Below are 7,572 nucleotides of genomic sequence, written 5' to 3'. Positions count from 1 at the left end.
GTTTCCTCAGTGAGAAAGGAATCAAACTCACTCTCTTTTCTTCTTCAACTCAACCAAGTCCAATAGAAAACACATTAAGCTTCGTCTAACAGGAAGTAGCACCTGCCGCCTTGCATAGCATGTCGAGAATCCTTTTCCTTGTTTCGAAATACAGATTGTTGTGGAGAGTCTAAATTGCGTAAGAGAAAGAAGCTGTTCTTGAATTGCTAGTCTGTCAGTGAGAAGCTGTGATCGAGAAAGTCTCGCCCAAAGAGCTCTACAGTAGTGCCTTGCGGGGTCGTAGAGCCGGGGGAGCTCAGATCCGATTCTTGCATTCATCTTAACTGCAGATTTCTACTTCTTCTTACCCAGTTTGTAAGCAGAGGAGAACAAATAAGATAGAAGCCCATATTGAAACTATACTTCCTAACTAGAGTAGTAAGAAGTCTTTTCAGAAGCAGTAGACTGAGAGGCTTTGGCAGAATTGATCGAACTTCTTGCTCTCAGGGTGCTTCGCTTGAGCTCAACCATCCGGGATGCTTGTTTTCTGAGGATGATTCTTTCGCGTAAGTAAGGGAAGTGTTGAGCCAGAGTAGAGATGACCTTTTCAGCATCGCTGTGAGAGCATCCGAGTGAATAATTTCTGCCAATTGCATGCTGAAATAGTTTCTTAGTGCTTCCCTTTGTTCTTGCAAGAGATCAAGACTGGTAGGCAGGCTAAGGCCAGAGATTCAATGCCCGAGGTCTTTCCTCTCCTTATCAGTCGAGTTACTTCATAACCTCTTCTTCTGATTATAGTCGTCGTAACTCTCTCTATCTTAGGTGTCGGCATCACACATATCATATAGATTGTGTGTAGTGAGTGAGATTTCCCAAACAAAACATTAGGAAAGGAGTTAAAAAAAGAAAAAGAATAGAGGCCATCTGACTTGGTTAAGTCATGTTAGTTGTGGTTAACAGCAGAACCAAAGCAGAATGACTGACCCTGCCTCCAAAGAGGAAGGTGCATTCCTTGTTATATCCCATAGCTTGCTGAGACCGGAGATAGGGTCCCCTCAGATATGACGATAGGTACGTTCCTGCCAAACATGTTAATAATATAGGTTTCCCTATGGGCATATCCCAGGTTTCCAATATGATCTTAAAATAGACAATCACACACAAAATAGCTCGACTGTAATCCGAGTAACGAAGACTGATAAGCATAAGGATTGAGAATTCATGGGATTGATCAGGTCTCAAGACTGGGACGTCGCTTTTAGCTGCTTTTTTGCAGACTAGATTACTAGGATGCTTGGGAAGTAGCCGTATCTTCTTCTTGCTCCGCTGCTCTCAGAAAACCTGGGACTGAATCTCTAAAATAAGGACTTGTCTATCCGGTTTATCCTGTTAGTGAGATGGGTGTAGCTCCCCTGGATGCATGAAGGCTTTCTTCTTTTGAATTCGGGTTCCCGCATATTGATTGATGCTTCCTTGGAATACCTTTCCATAGGAGTGGTAGAGTCCTAATAAGAGGCCAATTCCTGATACGCCCCTATGAATCTCCCTGGATATCTTCACTTTCTTCGGACGAGCATCCCTGACATAGCTGCCCTTGATAGAAATCCCCTGGCTTTCCTTACTAAATTATAAATCAATCCGGCAATCTTCCTTACAGTTATTTTCTCCTTAATAGTCTATCGGAATTTCTCTGAGAAACCCCCGGGAATCCTTACTTAAAAGCCCCTTTATCTTGATTGTTCGAATAGGATGTGTTAAGCAACAACTTCAAAGCCCTTAGCTACCGGTATTGCTTTGAAAAATCCTGGGTTAATGCAGGTTTCTTTGCTTTCTTTTTATCTGACGCAAGTTATTCATTGATAAAATCAGGATCTTTCTTCTCTCTTCGTTCCTCTCCTTACAGTCGAGTTACTACGTTCCTCTTCTTCTTATTCCCTCCCATGCATCAACAGTTCCAATTTATGGGATAATCCGAGGCAAAGGCCATATCCCGAAGCTAACTCATAACTCTTTCCCGAGTCAACTCACCCTTTCACGCTAACCCTGCTTTGGAAAAAAGAAGGAATGAAATAGCTCGACTGATAAGGAGAGGAAGCAAGGCACTTGAGATGGGTGCTTTCCTTCTTTTTTCTTTCGAAGGTGTTAAAGGGCTGATTGAGGTATAAATTCAATACATATAATTTTTATTTTTCTTGATTTGGTGGTAACCCATTTGGACGAGCAATCGCTACTTCGTTCTCGCCTTTGAGTGTGCAGGGCTTGAATCATCCATAAAACGCCTATTCCTAGGTGCCAAGCTTGTGTTAAAGATCTTACTTGCCTGATTCCCGGAACTGGGTTAAAATAAAAAAAGTGAAGAATTGCAAATATTTTAGATATTGTCTCAGTACTTGTGGCTAGTCCTATTATATGGACTTGACCTCCCTAAGGATGCTTCCACAGAAGAGGCGAGAGGTTCTATCCTTCGGGTATGTGTACCGAACGGGAAATCTATACTCGTAGGCGGTGATACCTCAAGCCCATGATACAACATTTTAAAGTAAGAAAGCAGTTGATAACGAAAAGTTAACCCCCGGTCGGACTTGGTAGGGTAGGAGCCGAATAGAAGGCATAAAGTCAGAGGAATGAGCGGGTAAAGAAGAAAGAGATTGGAAAGATGAGATTCATGTATTGACGTAATCTAGTAGACCCTTAAAGAACATCCAAACCTAGAAACAAGAGCACGCCCATCAAACGGAAAGAATTGATAAATAGGAGGCGGGTAAGCCCGAATAGCTTCCTCAAAAGCATGATGTAGCGACTTACTATTAATTCATAATGCGAGCTAGCATTTGGGGCTAATGTCTGTAGATGTGATACCTCCTGGTCAGAGACGGAGAATCGCTGTTATCGGATCTGGTAATAAACGTATGCTTAGTAGGGAGGGGCTCGCCCAGATGCTTTGCGAGACCGAATCATTTTGTGTTCGGTTGCGTTATCTACCGCAAAGAGGGACTCCCCCTTTCTATTAGAACAGTGTTAGTTCGCTATTACTGCCGGTCAGGCCGACGAGAATTCTATTCTGATATTGCTATGTGCGCCACTAGAGCTTTGATCATATGCTTTGAGCCGAGTCGATGAGTTTGAATATTCATTCGTGTACGTATGCCATGTAGATTGAAAAGGGAGAAGCCCTCACTGACGGAGTATAAATAGCACACCAGATGGATCATTCAATAGAAAGCCGAAGGCGAAGAGTGAACACCTCCAAAGGGCTGGGTGAGAGAAAGCGTCCTTTGTTGATACCTAGTGTACACCGCCACCTACTGAAATGGATTAATAAACGTGGCTTTCTATTGCTTGTAGCGGCGTTGCTTCCTTTTGTTCACCGCGGCGAAAAATGAAATCTTGAGAAAGAAGGCCTTGTGGGGCATCTCCAGCAGCGCCAAAGAAGGAAGATGGAAAGTCTTCTTTGTAGACTCGCACCGCTCACTTACGGTTTTATACAGAGGGGGGTTGTATTGAAGGGCCATAAGCTTTGAATATGCGTTGGTTCCAATCCGGATCTCGTTGTTTGGGTCTCGAGATGATATTCAGGAGACAAAAGAGCAGAGCTGATAGAAATGCTAATTATAATGGAGATACTAATTCTTTAATAAAGACTTGTGCCCATTGTCCAAGATTCCTTTGTGGGACTTTCTTTTTATTCTTCTTGACTTGACTCAACAACCCTCCAATTCAGGACAGAACTCTAAGGGTATCTCTGAAGATTCAAAATACAGAAGAGCGACTGCCAATCAAGACAATATTGAATTGAAGCACGCGCCTTAGGACCGATCCCAGTGAAATAGGAAAACGAATCCGCGCGCTACCGAGTTTCCTTCATCGATCGGAACAAAACTAGCAAAAGAAAGAGGGAGCTGCGCTATACATAATACAAAGGGACCCAGGCTCTGCCCGAATGATACGATCAGCAACTTCTAGTACCCAAGCTATGTGATCAATAACTATTCTCCTAGAGGCGAATCCCTCAGGGCGCCCTAAGCAACCGAAGGGTAGAGAAGATGAAGAATAAGGGTAATCTAAGCATGCGCCACCAAAAGGAAAGAGAGGACCGATTGATACCAATAGCAAGATACACATCTTTTTTTTTAGACTCCGAGGGTTGAGAATAGTTGAGGATCAGAAGATTGGCCTTAATAGATTAAGTGCAAACTTTCTTTTTTATATTATATATATGAGTAAGCCCCTTCCCTTAGGAACAGAAGTATACACAAGGGGGTAATTTCTCACAATTATTCACGTTCAACTCCAAGATCCAGCAAGCCAACTTCAACCGAAACTGAGTCACATTCTCCCTCTCTTCCTAATGGAGGCACATACCATTCTTGTAACAGTGGATGGATAAAAGTCTCGTAGTCTTTGTTTCTAAAAAGGTCGTGCCCTTTCTACATATATCGAAATTTTAGTCTTTCACCCCTCCTTTATCGAATTAGCTATGGCTAATCTAGTAGAGTAGGGCTAATCAGAAGTTTCACTATGGCGATTGGAAGCGAAGCCTCAATTCAAATCGAGCAGCAGCTTTTCTACACTCAAAGGGAACCCGGCATCCCATTAACTGAGACTTCCTATGCATAGCTGTAGCCTTTCGTCATACCCTTTGGCTACTTAGTGCCTCCACCTACTACTAGGCTGTAATCTTCTTGTTTCTAAACTAAATCGAGGGTCTATGCGGCTCTCTGAATAATAGAATATGTCCACTGTAGTCTATTTGAAGCGTTCCTGCTTGTCTTGAATCAAACGGAATTGAATAACCCTGTGTAGCGGATAGCATGGACTGATTGAAATAGCATACTTGTGCAATGGATCTCGTTTATCTTTCATATGTTAAATGTTCGTGTAGTGAATTCACGGCTAGAGATAGTACATTCTGGGTCGATCAAGGAAGGTAGCGTATACGGGTACTTGGGATTGAGTAGAGCATAGGTTCAATAACCGGGCTTGGAAAAGAGAATGATAATCTCGTTCAGCAAGAGGCTGGGTTTTTGGTCTTTCTACGTTTCCGCTTATGCTCCTTTGGTTAGTACTCCAAATTGGATTTCTTTCTGGTTGGTTCGAAGTAATGCTCCTTTTATTTAGCTATTCCCTACATTCTTTGGTAAAAGTGCTCATGCAGCTTCTAAGGGATGCCTTCCCCTCCAAGTTGTTTCAAAGTAAGATCTGTGGATAAACGATGGTTAAGCCGCATCGGTGCGGTCGGGATCGCCCGGTACTTGTGAGGCAGAAGAATCCTTGAATAGAAGATCGAGCTTGTGGAAAGTCTTTTTTTAGTACTTGTTAGCGTCCCTTCCCCCTGAGTTCAAGATGTCCCTTTCCGCTTCTCTTTCAGCAACTTCCGGATTGGTCAAGCCTCGAATCGAATCCTGGATCAACGCCCTTTTTCGCTTAACCCATTCGTTCACAGTCGATTCAACTTAAACCAATGTCACATGTCTTGTGAGCATTCAACCATGATCTTCTTTTGTTCACATCAGATCTTTCCTGGTAACTAAGGCAATGAAATTTTATTAATGAATAAATTACCTCATATCTTTCCCTCTGGGTGGGATGATACGAAATAGAGCAGTTGCCAATTGGCATGCGAAACCGAGAAGGAACTTACTTTCATAGACAAGAGCTGACCTTGGGCCAATGACCAGATATTTAAGATTATTAGCCAAAGTAGATAGAGTGAATGGGAATAGTCGAATGCCCTATGGAGTAAAGGGAAGGGGCTTGAGTTCTGAGACGAAGATAAGGCTTCCGGACATATGGAAGAAGGAGGCATCGTAGATGAGGAGATCCAGTTGTGCTTGCTGCCTATCCACTTGGCGAGTAAGAGGCTCTGTGCAAGAGTGGATTTTCAACCTTCTGCCTTTGCTTGCTTCATCTGCAGAGCTAACTCCGGAAGTGACTGCTCTAGCCAATGCGCATGCGTTTCCTTCCTAAATGCAATTAGGCTTCTCGCGTTGATCACATAGCTTCTTCTGTAGTGCGTGTATTTAGTGTCTCCTTTGCTGTCCTATCGCGGAGTTATGTACGTAGGGTGCGCGTAGAAAGCTTATAGTGCTCTTCTTTGATTGATTGTAATTGAGTTGACTGACTCAGGAACTTTCCCTTAGGGTGAATGCACTAGGTGAGCGTCTTTCAATGCTTGCTTTTTTAGTTGTTTAGCCTATAGCCTTGTTGCTAAAGCTGTTAGCGCGTAGTCTGTCTCATATACCTCCAAGAGCGGTGAGTGGGTGTAGTAAGATAAGATGTAGGTAGGCATATCTATGTTTGGGCACTGAACATGGTAGCTATAGCGAGGGGAAAGATCCATAGCAAAGACCGGTAAGCTCGCTTCCCACATCCCATTCGATGCTTTCCCTCCTTCTTTATTTGCTTGATGCGCCGCTCGGTGTGCTCAGATGGTTCTGCTTCATGCTCGTCGACTCTGAGTTCGGGTTTCAATGAGTACCACGATCATTCCCGTTAACCAAATCTCTCCATTTTATGATCAATTCATTAGATCCAGCTCCCTGGCAGTTACAAAAGAACATCTTCATTGGGATGCTGTCATGAAGAAAAAGAAGTAAACTGTCATACCTGGTTCCAAGGGAAGAGAGCCCCAGTGAAGTAAACCGAGGGCACGAAGCAAGGTATGGTGGGTGCCAGCTACTTTCACTTGTTAGGAGTAGGGGCTGAAAAGAGCTCTTTGTATAGGTTGGGTTTGCTGGGCTTTGATGCTGACCTTCTTTTTTTGAAAAGGGGGAAGGTTTGATAAAGGAGCTTTTAAGCCCTTTTGCTGGATTGTTGGTCTGCAGCCCCGCCCTATAGAATAGAATGAATCCAATAAGGAGAGGCCTATGGATGACCGAGCCACTCTTATACTACTCCTTACCTCACCCCCTTCTCACTTAAAGGGCGAAGTCGCTGAAGCGAGTCTAAAGGCCAAAGAGTGATCTTTGAACGTTACTACGCATCCTTATTAATGAATAGGTATAGTGTAAGGTAGGTTTGTTTGGGTATAGCAGGACTTGAACCTGCGACCATTAGGTTAAAAGCCCAATGCTCTACCAACTGAGCTATACACCCCCAAAAAAGATAGATAGTAGTAAATAAAGATTGGTGCAGAAAAGAGGGCGGCCCCTCTTCTCATCATATTAAAGGGGCGCAGCTCTGTATGAGGCTCGTACTGCGGAGCAAGCGAAGAATAAGGGCGCGCGTTAGCACTCCTGCAAGAAAACGGCCTTACTCAACAAGCGCACCTTTATTAGTAAGTTGTTTCCACTCATTGAAGATTCTATCTACAAAAGAAGGTCAACGGGGGATACTAAAGTTGCTCTCACTGACACCATCTACGAGAAGGTGAGGAGGTCGTCTTTCTTTTCTTTCCGGCCGCCATACGGTTCGCCTTAAAAGCCGGAGAAAGGGAGGAGCAGTTATCTATGTAATTACGGTCTTTGTTGGCCGTTGTTCCGGTCGAGCACTCTCTTTTCTTTGCTTTGTTCAATAGAGTCTTACCAAACAAGACTGACTTCTTACCAACCCGCGAAGGGTTGTGAAGTTGGACCAGGTACGAAGAATGAATCT

General features: G+C 43.6%; 1 non-coding gene across 1 annotated transcript; it reads right to left on the bottom strand.

Annotated features, from left to right (window-relative positions):
- Window positions 1–7,001: 7,001 nt before the first annotated feature.
- Window positions 7,002–7,074, bottom strand: TRNAK-UUU (transfer RNA lysine (anticodon UUU)). Its single transcript has one exon. It is a non-coding gene; the product is annotated as a tRNA-Lys (tRNA).
- Between the last annotated feature and the right edge of the window lie 498 nt (window positions 7,075–7,572).

Source organism: Vigna unguiculata, unplaced genomic scaffold (genome assembly GCF_037176805.1).
Source record: "Vigna unguiculata cultivar grain cowpea cultivar isolate G323 ecotype 2 unplaced genomic scaffold, ASM3717680v1 ptg000298l, whole genome shotgun sequence".
In the NCBI taxonomy this organism is placed as follows: domain Eukaryota; kingdom Viridiplantae; phylum Streptophyta; class Magnoliopsida; order Fabales; family Fabaceae; genus Vigna; species Vigna unguiculata.
Note: the sequence above shows the minus strand (reverse complement) of the source record. Positions and strands in the feature narration are given on the sequence as shown.